Here is an 18,732-nt window from a genome sequence, read left to right on the forward strand (position 1 = left end):
TTGTAAACCAAAGCAACTTTCTGGATGGCCTGCCCTGGGGATGTGGTAGTACATGGTAGATTCAAGGCAGTGCTGACATGCCTGGAGAACTAACACAGAACAATAGGGCAGTGAGTAACTTCTTTAATGATACACATTTTCAACCCCTGCATATATTATCTAATCCTAATGGGTAAGTCCAGGATTTCACCAGCTCATTTATGGAACAGACATAAGAGCCATAAAACACAAATCAACAGGTAGAGGAGTTACTTTGCTATGAACAATCAGAGACACGCAGCTTGTTCAGGGCAGGACAGAGACTTTAAAAGTACCTGCGCTTGTGGGTTTTCCTACATGTTTCTGGGTGCTACAGGATCTACCACAGGCCAGCAACTAGTGTACTTACACTCCCATTTTCTCACTGCAACTTTTGAGAGGCATGTGGCCAGACACAGGATTATGCCAAAGCAGATATAATTTTCTGCACAGATCCACGCAACCGGTCATATCGCAAGCGAAGATGAGCATGCATGGTAGAAGGGAAACCTTTCCTCCAATAAATGAAATCAAGTGCTAGTGACCCGTTGTCCCTGCCCACTCTGCTCCAGGGCTTGGAAGCGAGATTGTGCAGGATAATTAAGTGAAACAGAACTAGCAATATGATTATGAGCCATTTTGTTCACCCTGCTTTTAAAAATTAAATTCATTCTAAAAATAAATTATTGTGACACAGGCAGTGAGAAGGAATTTAGTGCTGGTTAAAGAGACACATCTGAGAAGCCCAAGAGCAGCACCAGAGCAGGTTTGCCACACACACACTCCTTCATCCACGTGCTTCCTTTCTAAATTATGAAGACCTTCTCTTTCCTGCAACAACTGATCAGCTTCCATGAGCCACGCAAAGTTCGGCTTGTAGGGACTAGCACCAGTTATAGAAATGGGTTTAGTGCTGTGGACTCCTGTTGGCAAAAAAACTGAACAGTGTTGTCCAAAAGAAAAGAGTGCAGAACTGAGCTCCAAGGTATGTGCAGTGCTATTTAGGCTGGTAATCAGCTTCTGGCCAATTTAGCCTATAACCTGCAGACAGCAGCAGATCAGGCAGCTGGAGGCTGACGTGGCAAAGAACAAACATTGGAGCATTGTTTTTAGCACATCTGGGATTCAAACAGCAGCTTTGATGCCACTTCTGTGAACAGCACAGGAGATGTGCACAACAAGCCAAGTTTCTGCGCTATGGACGCAGTCCTTCAGCCAGTCTTTTGTTCTTCATCGGAGGGGACAAATGATAAGGAATGAATGAGACCAGGAGACACTGCTTATCCTCAACCACCCAGTTCCTGGATAAGCTGTGAATGACTGTGGCCTGCTTAATCCGGGTATCTCACCTTCTTGGCAGCTCCTTGCGAACATTGCCTCCAGGCCCCTGCATTAGTTGGTGTTAGATCTGCCTCTGAGATCAGTACACTCTATGCATTTTGCAATCCAAAAGGTGGCAGGGTACCAAGCTCTTCTACTACCGAGATTGCACAATCGTTACTAATTCACGCAGAACATTAGAAAGAACCGTACATAGCACCTGACTGCTGTTTTCCCTATAAAAGTCTTCTTTGTCCATTTACATTCATTTGTTAATTGACCTGCTGTTTCCCAGAGTGGAGTATTTTTCAGCAAGTTGTTCACTCATTTTCTAGTGTTAATGAGGCTTTCTTGGAGTGCGGTGGATGTCTCCAGAGTTGTAAGAGAGGCTTATTATTACAGTGCCCTAGGTCTCATTTCAGCTCAGCTGAACTCTGTGCAGGGACTGGGAAATGGGGGGGATCTTGTGACACCTGCACTCTCCCCAGATTCTAGACCTTGAAGCTTTTCAGGTGAAAGTGCAGCCCCACTTCAAGGTACATCACAACAGCTCAAAGTAGTGGCTCCTTACAGTGTGTTCCCACCACACTCTCCAGCAAGCCCCTCTAAAAGGGGCTGCAAAGGGACAAGGCAAAGGCTGTTCCACGGACCCTGTCTCACAGGGATTCCCAAGGGACCAGTTCTCTGAACTTTACCACGGCCAGAACAGCACCAACACGTCCCCAGTATGCACCTCCATTCCCCGCACCCCCACCCTCTTCCCAGGAGAACTCCCCCCCCCCCACCTCGTTTCCTCATACGAACAGAACAATCGTGGCCCTGGAAAGATCAGACTCATTTATCTCTCACTCAGGTTGATTTAATTATAGGTGACAGATCTGTCCTTTTCCTTAAGATTGCAGAGAAGATGTTTGCTTTATTGTCTTTAATGAATTCATTTCTCCGCTCTATCTGACACTCCGGCTGGCTAATGCCATTCCACAAAATGCTAATCGGACTCTGCTCTCTAATGGGAATTTCTCTTCCCCTGTCAAACTCATTTAGAGATCAAATGTTACAGTTACAAAAGAAGAGGCTTCATTTTTTTTAAACCCACACAATAAAGAAGTTTCACGAATGTTATTTTTTGTTCTCTGCCAAACAAAGCTGGGCTTATTATGCACCAAACCAAGAGATTATGAAACAAACCCATTTCTTTATCTTTTTACCTTTAAAGATGTTTCTATTTGCTGCTGGGGACAGGGGTCAGAGCAGCAGTCCTGAACCATCCTTAAAAACATAGCTCAAAACAGCAAGAGACATTATCCCTTCTTCCCCCTCCTACCTAACCAACATTTTCCTAAAAGACTGTTTAAAACAAACAATGGCTGTGTACAGAAGTTGCTTTTTTCTGCCATTTAAAGTGCTTTATTGTCATGACTTAACAGAAGAGCATGGCTTTACAGCACTTTTACAATGGGTACAACACTTTAAATTAACACTTGTTAAATGAGGTTTTAAATTTGAAGTGCTGTATTTTACAGCACTTTGGGCACAGATAGAAATGACATTTGTTGTGTGATTGACCCCTTGAAATCACTCTAACGCACCGCTCAAACAGAAGAGCACAGATGCAGAGTCCTCTGATTGCGTGATAAATTAACCCTCATTGCATGAGGGTTTCATAGTTTCACAGTAGGTAGGGTCAGGAGGGACATGAACAGATCATCTAGCCTGACCTCCTGCCACAGGCAGGAATGAATGCTGGGTTCACAAGGCTCCAGAGAGGTGATCATCCAACCTCGTCCAATTCGCTGATGAAGATGGTAAACAGCGCGGGCCTGAGGACCGAGCCCTGGGGCACCCCACTGCTCACATCTCGCCAGGTTGAGTACAACCCATTCACCACTACTCTCTGGGCGCGCCCCATCAGCCAATTTTTTACCCATCCAACTGTGCAGGCATCAGTGCCGCAGTCACTTAATTTATTGGTGAGGATGGGGTGAGAAACAGTGTCAAAGGCCTTCTTAAAGTCTAGAAAGACTATGTCCACAGCAACACCATCATCCAAGGAGTTAGTTACTTGATCGTAAAAGGCAATCAGGTTGGCCTGGCAGGACCTGCCTTTGGTGAACCCATGCTGATTGCCCCTGAGCATGATCTCCCCTGCCGGCCCCCCACAGATGTGCTCCTTGATGATCCTCTCCAAGAGCTTCCTGAGCACTGAGGTGAGGCTTACAGGCCTATAATTACTTGGGTCCTCCTTCCTCCCTTTCTTGAAAATTGGGACCACGTTAGCTAGTTTCCAATAACTCCAGTGAAATCAGGGGGAAACCAAGCCTTCTGCTTTCCTTCGTGTTTCCTATTTCACACATCTGAAATGCTCATAAAAGTTGCACTGTGAATACAGACTCAATTCACGCTAATATCTATTTGAATCAAAAAGATTATATATGGGGCCCAAGTCACATCCTCAATTCCAAATGTTGCCACACTTAGGAACAATGCGTGAACCTGGAAGGTCAGGCTTCTCTCACTTACTTTTATAGAAACCTCACATTCTGCAATTTAACTGGACAGGACACATTAGCTATTTAAGTAGCCCGTGCCATCTGAAACACCACTTTGCTGTTCTGTTTGCATCAAATTTTTCACCTCCAGGACAAGAGAGGAAAAAGAAAACCAAAACTACACCTTCCAGCTAATTAACTGTGTAATTTTAAGGCACATGTAAAAACAGGTCATGCCACACAACTGCTGTGTGCACTGGAGACTCCCATCTACATTACGTGACACAGAGGCACATGTTGATGACAGAAAAAATGGCTAAAAGTGCATGTCTTGTGGTGGTACAGACAATATTACGTATCAACAAGCAGGAGGTCTGGATTCAAGTTCTCACCAGATCTCTCATTCTCCAAAGCAAAAGGAGTTGTTTCAGGCTCAGTCATTTTTCCAACATGAATCAACCCTGAACACCTCAACTTGTAGCTCAGGTCCCTCAACAACTGTAATAAGAAGGCAGCAGATCTACAATCCTGCTGGAAAACTAGTGTTAAATCCCTCACTGAAACTGTTCTCATTTAGCTCATTTTAGAGTCCCGACCAAGCTGCCTCGGTGTCAGCTGGTTATTCGGACAAAACAACACGCCGCTCTGGTTTCATAGTCCTATGGCCAAAAACTGGCCCAGATTTCCAGGGCTGCTGAGCCAGAGAGGTCGTGTAACCTGGTCTTACATACTCATGAAGATCAGACTGCCTGGACTCAAAGAGGAGCTTGTGACATTTCAGGCTGGGATTCTCGGAGGAATTCTTAAGAACCAGATGCCCAAATGGAGAAATGAAATGAAACTGCATTGGAGTTCTGATTGGAATTAAGTTCTCTGCTTCAAAACACAAAGAGCAAGCTGTTGTGTGTCAGACTCAGCATTGTTCACAAGCAGCTTACTATGAGGGATGCAAGGGTTTATGTTTATTTAGGAAAAAATCAGAATGAAGACATAATGGGCAAGCAGATTTTTCCACCAATCCCCAGTACATTTCCCAGGAGAACAGGCTGAGGGAACTGCATTCGCATCCTTAAGATGCTTAGCACGCGGGAGCATTCGACAAGCAGCAGCCTCCCCGGACAGGTTTCAGCAGGTCAGTGACAATGATCAGCTGCGGCTCAGACCTGGGGACACGTACCCTCTGCAAGCAACAGCACTCCTCTTTGCGGAGCAAAGAAACCTCAGCTCTTAAAAGCAAGTGACAGCATATTCCTCTTTCTCCCACTCCACAGCTTCTGCCTATTCCTAATGTGTTTGCAGGCTGCCAACATGTTCTCTTACTCTGCAAATTTGTGCTTTGTTTTCCCTTTGCACAAGAAAGTATTTATTGAAGTTGGATTCACATTAATCCTACTTCCTTTCCAAGAGCTGCTTGCTCCTTCCTTTCCTGAAGCACGTGTAGGTTGTGATGACAGGTGCAACGCTCTCACTGGAATCTGAGCATTCCCTACCTTCAAGGAGCTGCAATGCAAGCACACATCTACCCGCTAACAGAGGCAGCCACGGAAAGTTTAGAACTCGGATTTAATTTTTAGCTTGGGTTTAAAACAACCTCTTGAGAAAGTTTGCAAACCAAAATAATCAAGCGTTCTCCTGTTGCTCAGTTCCCTGTAATTAGCTATGTGGAGATTTCCTATTGCTGCTACAGCTGGATCCAGAAAGGTACAAACTGATACCTACCCAGTCCTACTCTTGCAGGTAAGTAGCGTGGTGGCCATGAGAAGTCAGTCAATACTAAATAATGCTTCAAGCTCTCCATTATTTACTCCTCTGGGCTTTTCAGAGCACCCTGTGTGCTCTACAGGCATCCTGTAAAATCCTGAGGGCAGGGTCAGGGGTGTAGGTTGTAGTCGTGTTGGTTTAAGGACATAGGCAGACAAGGTTCTTTGGGCAAATCCGATATCTTTTATTAGACCAACCCAAATAATTGGAAAAATTCTGCTTTGCAAGCTTTCTGGCATGAATACCCTTCATTGGGTTTGAGGGCAGGGTCTGCATTTTGGAGCACAGGCAGCACCAAGGATGTTGAACTGGACTAGAAGGAGATTTTGGACCATGCTTCTTAGTTTTGTTTCCCCTCTCCCAAACTTTCTGCCTCTGAACCACTCCCCTCCTTCCTGTCCTGCTGCTGGAGAGATTCCTGCACACTAAACAACTACTGGCCATCTCCTCTCCATCATGCTCAGCACTTCCTAATGCAAATAACTCATGGAAGGGGCTGAAAATGAGGCAGTTCAGTGTTTCCCTGTTCAAGTGAGCTTGAAAACAAGGGATAGAAAAGAATAACGTTCCAATGATCAGCCACATAAAATAGAGGGGATGGGATCAAGGATTTGGCAAAATCTCAAAAAAAGCTTCATGGAATCAAGCCTCTCTTCCTGATGTTTACCTAACACGGTGGCTCCAAGAGCCTTTATGCAAGGTACATTTTCCTTTCTGTACCATTTGGCATGGATTCCTTAATCAAGGCCTTATCCAAAATCCTGATTGTGTCCTTGGAGGATGACATTTCCTTTGGAAATTACAGGGACATTCACAGTTATTTTTATGCCTGCATTTACTTTTCACACAACACCACAGACTTGAATTTGGGGTTTTAGACCTGAGAAAAGGCTAAAAGATGGTTTCCAGGTGCTCTTCCCCATTGTAATTTGAAGGAAACCAGCAGAAGTCTGGCTTGAAGGTCTCATTATCAAAAGCAATACCTGTTGAAGACAGGAGGTATTGCAGATAGAAATCAGAGAGTGATATAACAATCCTCTGTTCTGGATGTGCTGTTAATGTGTGTTCATTAAGTGAGAAACACAGGCTCAAAAGAAACATGGAATAATGAGGTGAAAGAAACCTTTCATCTTTTGTGAAGAAAGTATGCGTTTACAAGCAAAATGACTTTATATCAGCAAGCAGTAGACTTCAGTCCTGATTTTTCTTGGTTCAGCAAAGGAATGGAAGAGGAACATTGTGCAAGTGAAACATAATAATCTAAGCCAAGTGGTTTATTGGCTTGAATGTTCCTATTTCTTTCAATGAATTGTTTTCTCAGAAAAAATGCATTCTTAATTGAGAGGAGGAAATGGCTTTGGGTGGGGGGGGTTAAGACTTTCAATGCAATCTGGGCTTCAGAATTACTGAAACACTTCTGGAAACTCCTGTCCTAAAGGAGAAATCAAAGGTTTGATTCAGTTTGTGTATCCCTGAGAGATGTACTAAATGATCATATGGGAAAAGAGAGAGATCTCTGAGCCTCTGTTTGCCCTCTGAAAACAACAAATATATTAATATCTGCTTCTCAGGGGAGCTAGGAGGTGTAGGATGATTTAACAGCCATAAGATGCACTGTTAACCTAAACACTTTATTTCACACCAGTTTAGATAAACCAGTGCAAATGTGTGTACACGTTTTGATTTGGTTTAGTTGATTTCTGTTAGAAGCACATTTAAGTGCATACACACGCATTACAATTTATCAGTTGGTCTAATAAAAGTATCATTTCTGAACCAAGAGTTCTAGATTTTTGCATTTCTTTTTTGTCTCAGACCAATGCAGCACACCTACACACATTAGACACATTTAATTCACATGCAATTAAACAGCCCTAACTGATGCAAGTATGCACAGAAAATACTTTAATAGATGACTGTAAATTGCTTTAATATGACTCACTAGAAAAGTGTTGGATTGAAAAGTATTTTTGCTCCAAAAATGCAATGTCAGAGGATCAATAACAAATTAGTTTCAAGGCAAAAATTACACATGCTGACTCTTAACTTTGAGGCATTAGCAGAGTTTTCACCCTTCAAAAATAAATCAGGCTGCTGATTCATGGGGTGAAATCCATTTGAAGACTTGTATGGAAGTCACTATGAGGCCCATATTATCACAGTTCCAACCATTATTTTATACAGTTGTCAGGGAAACTAATCAGGATGATTTACTGACACCTAACCAATCGCCTTTGGATTATAACTTGTGTTATTTATTGCCTTTAAAATGTATAAAGAGCAATTTTATTATTTCCTCCATTAAAGAAAACAAAAAAGTTCAAAATAGAAGAATGACTTACAATACATGCCACCCTTCAACAACATCATTAAAGTTGGTATTATTCCAAGTTGCATAATATATAATTTACTGCAAAAAGGAACTGATTCTTTGCTCTTTTTCCTCCCAGTGACATCCACTTGATTTTCCAGTAAGGTAGAACAATTTTGGTTCAAGTAATGGAATCAGGTTTCATCATTCAGCACTATTCTGATCTCCATGACATGGTTAATCTATTTCTGTGCCTTTATTTCTGCACTGCGAGTGGAACAAGCATAGCAATACTGACCTTGAACACAAGCTAACCACATTACTTGTAAAATGCTTTAAGGTGAAAGGGGCTGCATAAACACGGAGTGATATACTACAGTTGACTTTTAATAAATTAAAAGTAAAATTGCAAGCCTTTAGTATTTTAAAAGCATGTCAACAATGTTTTGCTATGTCCACTGAATGCTGTGGCATAGTCTGACATTAAAGATATAGCAAATCCCTTCTCCTTCCCTAACTGTTCTACTTTCAAGCTTAGCATGAACAAGTCTTGGATCAGGTACCCCTATTCTTTTGAAGATGCAGGTAATGGGACTGTCTGGTCACGCACACAGTCTCTCAGGTAATCCTCTAGCTGTGGTGATATTCTAAGAGTTAACACACACAATGAATGTATCCCTCCATAGATTTGTTCTGCACCAGTTGCTAGCTTGCACAGCATGCCCAGGTAGTTGCAAGAGATGAATTATTGCTATCACAAAGGAGGAGGCAGCTTTTTTGGGAAAAAAACCCATTTCTTGAGAATTCAACATGTCAGCAGAAGGGCAAGTTCTTCATGGTGATCTACAGGAATGGGGTACTCAATTCCCTTCAACTTTCAAGGGATGTAGGTCTCCATTTGCTTCTAGATCCCTTTGAACATGCTAGCCAAACCCAGCAGAAGTCTACAGAAATAGATTATGGTTTTAAAAGAAACCTTTTTGAACTCTTAAAGAACAAACTCCAAAATCCAAGGATTTTGAAGCATCACAGAATATTCATAGCACCCTACACCACTCTTACATTTTATCAGAGAATCTGACTATCCTGCAGCGAGACTGTAATGGCGTATTACATTCCACGAGAAAAGCTTTATAAGAATGTAAGGAGGCTAACTCTCCCAATTTCTGACTGTCGAATGCAGTCAAAGTACAAAGGAATGGATGTATTCTTCACAGCCAAGACAGAACTGCCTTGTGATACAAGAGTCTGGGATTCTCCGAATACTCTGTATGGCAGGGCACTGTTTGTGCCTGCCACTTTAAGGGCCCGAGACAAGCAGCCAGCAGGTGCCTGATTATGGCAGCCATTTTAGATTCATGGCAGCCTATATAAGCAGGGCATTTTGCTGCTGGCAGGCCAGGTAACAATGTTGCATGGCTGGGAGGCTTCATGGAACCCCCTGGAGGTAAGGGAGGAGCTGTAGGGGAAGGTTTAGGAGGCTCCTGGTCCTGGGCATGACCGAAAACTGCACCCTGCTGGGAGTGGGTGGCCTGGTGGGGCTCCCTGCCGAGCCACAGTGCTAGGTTTCCCACTTGCCTTTGGACATGCCCCCCACCTGACTCGCCTGCCATGCCTTGTTATTAATTAATTAATTAATGATCTTAATTAGGTGGGAGGCTGCCCATTTACTGCCCCAATGCCAGGGGGTGCTATCTGCAGCTCCATACCTCCCCGACACTGCAGCCCATGCCTCGCAGATGGCATCCAGATATTACAGTGCTCCCAGCCTACAGCCGGAGCAAGCTTAGGCCACGCCGTCAGGCTTCAGTCACACGCAGATTCATGCCACCCGCCTCTCACTCGGGCCTCACACACTCCACCCTCTCTCACAGGGTCTTTCATGTATCACCAGCTTATGCTGCCTTGCCCCTCTTGGAGCGGGACCCCTTTGGCTATAGGCTTAGCTAGTCCATTCCTTGGGTGGCAGATGCACTGTCTGTTGGGCCTCTCCTGTGACCCTCACCGGGGCAGTGGCCAGCCAATTACCTGACCAGGTGTAAGCTTACTCTGGCCCCTTCTGGGGGCAACACTATGTGTATATAAACATACTGGGCCCTCGGCCCTCTGATTCTTCTCTCCCTCCACTGGGGCTCCCCATCTCCACCCCCTCTCTGGGGCTACTCATTTCTACCCCCTTCTCTCGGGGCTCCACACTGCCCCCTCACATGGGGCCATGGGGCTTTCATCCCCCCTGGGCTCAGGTGGCCGTAACCGTGCCTGGCCCCCTTTACTCGGGTGTTACCCGACCCACCCGAAGATGGGAGATGGGGTTAAGGTGCCCCGACCTGCCTTTCACCAGGGTGGTAACTGGCCTGGCATTTCCTGGGGGCTCCCGCACCACTGAGAGCCCCCTCCAGGCCACCCACTCCTGGCAGGGTGCAGTTTTAGGTCATGCCCTCCTGACCATCCCCTATAGCTCCCCTCTTACCTCCAGGGGGGATCCATGAAGCCTTGCAGCCAGGCAGTGTTGTTCCCTGGCCTGCCAGCAGCAAAATGCCCTGCTTATATAGGCTGCCCTGAATCTAAAATGGCTGCTGTAATCAGGCACCTGCTGGCTGCTTGGCTCGGGCCCTGCCACACTCTGGTTTCTCTTCATTGCATATAAATCTTTCCCCTTTGATACAAAAGTCCAAAAATGCAAGGATGACTATGCCTGGAGTTCAGACCAGGGACAGCTCCTGAGCTGCTGTATGCATCTTGAATTACTTGCGCATCCATCTTTCTGTCTGATGACACCAGATATACAGTAATGCTTGACTATGGGTCTTTCAGAGATGTGTTACCATACAGATGCATATCAACTGGTATCAGATGTCAAGACTAATGCAGATGCTATAGGCCTTCCAAGCAGTGCCTGGAAATCTAAGCTGCCTAAAATGCTCCTGGAGTGTAGTCTTAAAAAGCAGACACCAGGGAAGCAGGCATATTGCTGAGGAGAGAAAGAGAAAAGCAGGGTAGCCAGAAATGCAGGGAACTTTTATGGGTGCACCTTAAAAGGTGCAGTTTTGTATACAGATTTTAAAATGCTCCTTCAAACTCTGCAGCAATAGTGCTCTGGAATTTGAGCACATGCTATTATGCTACCTGAAATTTTTTATCTCCTGTCAAGGCAGAAATGTCAATGTCATGAAATCCATCTCTCTCTGAAACATGGCAGCTATAGACTAAAGTTTGAGGTGCTACTGGCAGGCAAGACATATATTTGCATTGGATTAATACACAGTTACTGCATGTATTTCATGCGGGCAGGTCACCAGTTCTAACTGACCTAAAATGATCTCTCCCATCTGAAAAAGCAACAGTAGCTGGATGTGAAAGATATCCAGTGGATGCCTCTCTGCTGCATTGCAAGAAAACAGTTTTCAGGAAATGATTAAAGAAGATCTTAAAGGCCTTTTCTTCTTTCAGCTTTAATTATACATGGGCTCATCAACAGGAAAAAAAATCGTAAAGGAATAGTAGAAAGCATCCTTTATTGAATATAAGAAAGTGGCCTAATTCACATACTACAGTTTCAGCTACAGGCAGCAATTTAAGGTAGCTAAAATGACACGCTAACCCAATCTAGTACATGGCACTGCTTTAAAGTAGTAAAATTATAAAGGAGATCAAGCTCAAGGTGGAGGAGAAGAGAATAAAGAACAGAACTGGAAATTTCGTAAGTGAAGAGTTTGAGGGATGGAAGTGTCACACCCTCCTAGATGCAACAGAATGAACCCAAAAAATGAGAGCATATGATCAGCAGGCATGATGGAGGATGGGTAGAAAAGACCCAAGAGCCCCAGAAAAATGCTAGAGCAGTGTTGACACCTTGCCTTACTGGGGCTGGCTTTGTTCTTGGAGCAGTGGAATGAAGAAAACCAAGTCAAACCTGGTCAAGAAAGGCAGCTAATCAAGTCAGATTAAGGTACTAGTTTCCTGCATCCCCTGACTGGAACAATGAAGATGTGTCTTAGATTCAGGGCTTGATCTTCAGAATGAGCAAAGACCTCCACTAAGACTCAGCTATGCTACAGCAACAGCCTTTTATTAGCACTGGACTGTCCAAGTCTGGACTCCAATTCAAGTGGAGGAAATAAAACATTAGGCAAAGGGTTCTATTCCTAAGTTTGACAAAGGTGTGGAAAGTGCATTGCACTTGTCACATAAGAATCCCTTTCTTCCACGGGCCAGAACACGTATTCCAAACATTAATCTTCATATCAGCATCCTTCACCTGCCATCAAGCATGCCATAGGATACAAAAAAAACCCTGCTGTTCCCGCTTTTCCTGGATAACTCTTTGCTTGTCCTGTAAATGAAGGCCCATAAGATTTCCATCTCCAAGTATTGTTTGATGGACAAAATATTTTTGTTGACCCTCTGTACATACCATCCAGTTGCCCAATGGCACACATGCTGTGCAGATGCTTTGGTTTCATTCTTAATGAACTCAAGCGGAGGTTCATGCTTAAACTCTTAACACATCTCCAAGCCGTATAGGAAAGAAGACGGAAAAAAGGTCTGCTGGCCAATCTCAGCTGTCCTTTAAATTAAAGTTATTTCATATGTAGCATTTCCCCAAGGCAAATCCTTGAAAGACCTTCAGACATTTATCCCTTTGGAAGTTTTTCCAGATTTCACCTGCATATTTTCAAGGGAAAACAATGCTGGGGTTGAGGATTTCTGGGTGGGCTTTAAAAAACAGATTTATTGATCAGATCTCATTTGAACTCATGAATGCAGCTGCCACCTTGACGCTCTCAAAGACATTAATGAATTATGCCACAACAGGCTGAGTGATGAGTTAGGGCAGGAGTCATTTTTCAGATGGGAAATTTGTACAAGGATGGGGTAAAGGCCTGATTTTTCCGGAGCTGCTCAGAACCTGCTCAACTAAGGCAAACTTTTGACTGTTAAGCTCTAGATACCTTTAAAAGGAAAGCACCAAAAAGGAAAAAAAGATATGAAAAGCAACAGGAGAAACACAGGGAGATGGGAATTATTAATTACATTTCATCTGACTTGCTATGAGAGAGAAAAATCTGAAGACAGTATTATTAATTATTATTTCTGATACTACTCCAGAATGGAGATCCCACAGCCTATCACCAGGAGTACTAGCTTCATGCAACAAGGGAGACAAAATCTAACAGAAATAAACGTATTTGGGAAGATGCTGTTCAAAAGCAACACCTACCCAAAATTATACAAATAAGTTGCTGTATTAGAAAGGCACAGAGGTAACTGTATGAGTCTGAGCTGTCTGAAGTCTGCCCTACCCTTCTGCCTTACCCTTCTCCCAGTCACAGGCCCAGGTCCTCATGGGGGACTTCAGTCACCCTGACATCTGCTGGGAGAGCAACCCAGCAGTGAACAGGCAAGCCAGGAAGTTTTTTAGAGTGTTGGGGACAGCTTCCTGGTGCAAGTGCCAGAGAGGACAACCAGGGGCCATGCCCTTCTTGACCTGCTGCTCACAAACAGGGATGATTTGGTGGGGAATGTAGTAGTAGATGGCAACTTGGGCAGCAGTGACCACAAGAAGATTGAGTTCAGGATCCTGAGGAAAGGAAGGATGGAGAGCAGCAGAGTAAGGACCCTGAACTTCAGAAAAACAGACTTTGACTCTTTCAGGGAACTGATGGGCAGGATCCCCTGGGAAGCCAGGCTGTGGGGGAGAGGACTCCAGAAGAGCTGGCTGTACTTGAAAGAAACCTTACTGAGGGTTCAGGAACAAACCATCCCTATGTGCAGGAAGAATAGCAAATGTGGCAGGTGACCAGCTTGGCTTAGCAAAGAGCTCTTAAGTGAGCTTAAACACAAAAAGGAAGCTTACAAGAGGTGGAAGCTGGGACAAACAACTCGGGAAGAGTATAAAAGCATTGCTGGGGCATGAAATCAGGAAAGCCAGAGTGCAATTGGAATGGCAGCTAGCAAGGGACGTGAAGGGTAACCAGAAGGGTTTCTACAAGTATGTTAGGGACAGTGTGGTCCCCTTAGTGAATGGGGGAAACAACTTGGTAACAGATGAGAAGGAAAAGGCTGATGTACTCAATGCCATTTCACCTCGGTCTTCACAGGTGAGGTCAGCTCCCAGATAACTGCACTGGGCGGCACAGTTTGGGGAGGAGGTGAGCAGCCCTCAGTGGTGAAAGAACAGGTTAGGGACTATTTAGAAAAGCTGGACGTATACAAGTCCATGGGGTCAGATGCAATGCATCTGAGGGTGCTGAGGGAGTTGGCTGATGTCATTGCAGAGCCACTGGCCATTATCTTTGAAAACTCATGGCAATCAGGGAAGGTCCCGGACTATTGGAAAAGGGCAAATATAGTGCCCATCTTTAAGAAAGGGAAGAAGGAGGATCCGGGGAACTACAGACCAGTCAGCCTCACCTCAGTCCCTAGAAAAATCAGATCTTCGAGTTATCCATTTCTAAGCACTTGGAGGAGAAGAAAGTGATCAGGAACAGTCAGCATGGATTCACCAAGGGCAAGGCAAGTCATGCCTGGCCAATCTGACTGCCTTCTATAACAAGATAACTGGCTCTGTGGATGCAGGGAAGGCAGTGGACGTGATGCACTTGGACTCTGGTAGCAGCCTTTAATTCCCTGCAGGGTGGTTCCAAAGAGGATGGAGCTGGACTGTTCTCAGTGGGGGCAGATGACCGAACAAGGAACAATTGTCTCAAGTTGCAGCAAGGGAGGTTTAGGTTGGATATTAGGAAAAACTCTCTCCTTAGGAGGGTGGTGAAGCACTGGAACAAGTTACCTAGAAAGATGGTGGAATCTCCATCCTTGGAGGTTTTTAAGGCCCAGCTCGACAAAGCCCTGGCTGGAATGATATAGCTGGGGATGGTCCTGCTTTGACCTGGGGGTTGGACTAGATCCCTCCTGAGGTCCCTTCCAACTCTCATTTTCTATGATTCTAATACTTAAGAAGCAACTTCCTACTTGAATATGAAATTCTGGAATGGTTTGATTTCCTGCATTAGACGATCAGTACTGTGGAAACCAGATACAGTTCAACAAGTCATAAGAATCAACAGTTATGGTATTCATACACTAAATACCAAAAGGATATTTTATTCAATTGAGGTGAACTGCTGGTCAATCGTTAATATAATTCTTAAACCACAATTTAAATAAATGGCACCATATACTGAATTGTAAGTTCAGGCAAAATAAATTAGGTAGCAATCATCACTATAACTGAAATTAATATCAAGGGTCTCAACCAATAAAATGCATCAAAATAAAAGTTAGATGGGATAATATACTTTACAACATGTAAATTTACATGCTATTAAAAACAATCAAATGATTCCCTAATGGTAAGTGTTGAGCTTACATTGTATGTTTGTTTCTCTCCCAGACACCTAAGGAAGGGTACTGTGATACCCAAAAGCTTGCCCATATCTATCCCAACCATGCAGTTGGTCCAATAAAAGATATCAACGACAAGAATTCTTTCCCCTGACATGATTCCTTAATACAGTTTTTTAAGGAGAAATGAACCTTCTATTTAGTCTTATAAATGCCAAGGAGAAAAGTAATGATCAAAGTTCAGGGTTCTACAATATTAATATACATAAGCCTAACTAAAAATTAACAAAGTACCTTAGGCTACAACCACTGCCTACAATGCAATGGAAAAATTGCACATGGAGAGAGGAAGGCCCTGATTTTGTGAAGAAGATACTGTTTAAAATGGGGGAAAGGAAGACAGCTGTTCAATCAAGCAACATCCAAGTTCAAATTGGGTAACTCAAGCAGCAATCAGAAAGGCTTCAATAAAGGGAGGTATTTATGCAGTGCAAATTAGTTTGCACAGGAGAGAGCTCTCACTGGGATGATCAAAGACACACCTATCGATAAGTTGTAAATACTAGCAAATTTAGAAACAGAAAAACAAAGCCTGGAGTTTCTCAATAATTATGATGAAGGCAAACCAGTAACAATTTACATTAGCGACAGTGAGAATGTGAATTAAAATGTGTATATTCTCTCTCCTGCCCACAATGAGTGTGACTGCTGCTCTTGGAAACACAGAAAATACAGAATACAAATTCAGTGCAGGAAAGTATTTTAGTGTTTGCGACACACAGGAAGATCAAAGGCTAGAAGTTAAGGGCCCTGCCTTGTGTTCAAATTCAAGCTGGACAGAAACCAGCTGTAGAGTTGTTACACATTTTCAAGCACTACGCTTGTAGCTGGCTGGCTTTTTTTCTAGAGGATAGACATTTTTATGGAGTGATAATTACTTTGCACATGTGACCAGTCTAAATTTATTACACAATTAGCCAGCGAATTACATGATAATTACTGTGCACGTGTGCCCTGTCTAAATTTATTGTTCAATTATTGTTGATTGTGTAATATATGTAACTTTTTTTTTTTACCTAAGGCTATTTATCTTTCACTCGCACTCACACCCACAGTGCAGCTGTTATAAGAAGGCAAGTCAGATCAATCCTTCTGTTCCACTCAACACCACCCTTACATTTAAGCAGGCTGAAGAAAGTCCCAGTTTTCCCCAGCATCACTGTTCTGCTCCCACTCCCAGCCCCTCTTCTGCAACTGTGCTTTCCCTGTCCCGTTACCATATGCACACTCCCATTTGTGCTGCAAGTAGATGGGCTGGTGGAGGAGGCTGTTGACCTGCTCTAGAAAGTGGTAGGCAGAACATTATCTCCTTCTCCAGCTTGTTTCCTGGGTTAATTCAGATCTAGGAGGTTTATTAACATATTGTCTGGGCTATAGGATCCTGGGTTTCTAGTCCTGTCACCTGTTTTAGGGACTATGCCCTTTCTCCTGGCACAGCCCACAAGGCCTAGTCATGCCCAGTATAGTCATTAATCCCCATCTGCTTAGAAGTAGGTGAAGCATAACTCTGGGATTTAAACTTGACATGGTAGCAAGAAGCTACCTGTCCCTATTCTTGCAATAGGGGCAGGTAGCCAGGAAGTTGTTATCCTTCACTTTGCAGTGGCCTACATTTTGTGCACTAGCCTGGTGGATCCCCAACCTCTTTGACATTGTCTCATGTAAGTGCCGATTGTATGCGCTTCCCCCAAAATGATGCCCCTGGCAATACTCAGAGCACTGCAGCCTAGAAACATGCTGGGTGGTGAGCATTTGTACAGCTGTTTGAAAGAGTGAGCTGAGCAATGCAGGATGGGCTGCAGGCCACGTGGAAGCAAAAGCATATGTATAAAATAAGAGAGGAACAGTGCATATACAGTGGACAAGTCAGGTAAAAGGGCTAGATCATTCAGGTCCCAGCATTTGTGTTATTGCATTGGAAGACTCTCTTTAGCACTTTCCTTGCTGAAGTGGACATGTAGGAGCACAGCCCAAAATGCAACATAAGTTTTACACCTTATTCACAGTTGCACATGCAAGCCTGAGTTCAACAGGCTCACATGCATTTGGTTCAACAGGCTCACATTTGGACAAGCATTTTCCCACCATCCATGTTCACATATGGTAACACATGACAAGCCTGCCTTCCAGCTAAACCTTGACAATGTACTTGCTGCGTACTGGTTCCTAAACAGTGTGCCGGTCTCAGCTGAAAAAGTTTCCCTGCTTATGGCTTAGAAGAACTCTTAAGTAAAGTAGGTGATACACCTTTACAGACAAAACACAAACAATATCTCCTCATTACAGTTGCCTCTGCTTGGAAACAAGCAGAAGAATCAGGAATGAAAGAAATTGGGTGCCAATGGATTAGGTATAAACCTTACAGTGCAATTTTTGCTCCTAGGAGAAAAAAGAAAATTAAACTGCTTAGGTTCAGTCTTTTCTCTCTCTCTTCCTGAGTAGGGTCTTCCCTGATACTAGCTGAAATCAGGATTGTAAAATACACACAAAAATTTAAGTGATTGCTTTTGTATAACCCCCAAAGCTCTATGAACACAGGACTCAGGATTTATGGAACAAAGATGTGGATTCTAATTTGTCTACTATTCCAGGGAAAGCAATATTTCTGCTCTCCAAGGAGAGATTCTGATTTTCTTCCAAACACAGAAATTCTCAGTGGAATCTTTCAGCAATATTTATTTCCCAAGAGTAGTTTGGAATAGTCTGTCTCCTAATTCAGCTGTCCCTGGTGTCATTCTGCATGATAGCACTTGTTACCTCCCTGTGACTCTGATCTTCAGCAAAGCTTTCTCTTTCACAAGGCAGAAAAGTTTCTTTGGGTAAATCTGGTATCTTTTATTAGACCAACTCAAATAGTTGGAAAAAAACGTCTTTGCAAGATTTCAGGTATAAATACTGAGGAAGCATCTGCGGTTAGTGTGTGCTTTTCTCAAGGCATTTTTCAGTAGGGTTTTGGACTCAGCATCTAAACCATGGGTGGCCAACCCACAGCACGCATTCCACGATTGGCACAAGCAGTCTCTGCAGGAACCACACAGCAGAGTGAAGAGGGAGAGAGAAGGGCACTCTGTCCAAATTTGTGGATGATGCCAAATTATGGGGTTAAGTTAACACACTAGAGGGTAGGGAACGAATCCAGGAGGATCTGGACAGGTTGGAAATTGGGAAGAACAGAATAGGATGCAGTTCAACAAAGACAAGTACAAAGTGCTGCACCTAGGGAGAAGGAATCACCAACACATTTACAGGCAGGGGGATGACCTTCTCAGCAGCACAGCATTGGAAAGGGATCTCGGAGTCATAGCTGCCTCCAAGATGAACATGAATTATCAATGTGATGAAGTGATCAGTAAAGCTAACCGCACCTTATCATGCATTAGCAGGTGCATGACAAACAGGTCCAAGGAGATGATACTTCCCCTCTATGCA

General features: G+C 43.8%; 1 protein-coding gene across 4 annotated transcripts in view; it reads right to left on the reverse strand.

Moving 5' to 3' along the window:
• The window catches only part of LOC102562685 (tetraspanin-15), a 282,668-nt gene that overhangs the window by 68,190 nt on the left and 195,746 nt on the right, over nucleotides 1-18,732 (reverse strand). The gene's annotated exons all lie outside the window — the stretch shown is intronic.

This window comes from Alligator mississippiensis, chromosome 7, assembly GCF_030867095.1.
Source record: "Alligator mississippiensis isolate rAllMis1 chromosome 7, rAllMis1, whole genome shotgun sequence".
Classification (NCBI taxonomy): domain Eukaryota; kingdom Metazoa; phylum Chordata; order Crocodylia; family Alligatoridae; genus Alligator; species Alligator mississippiensis.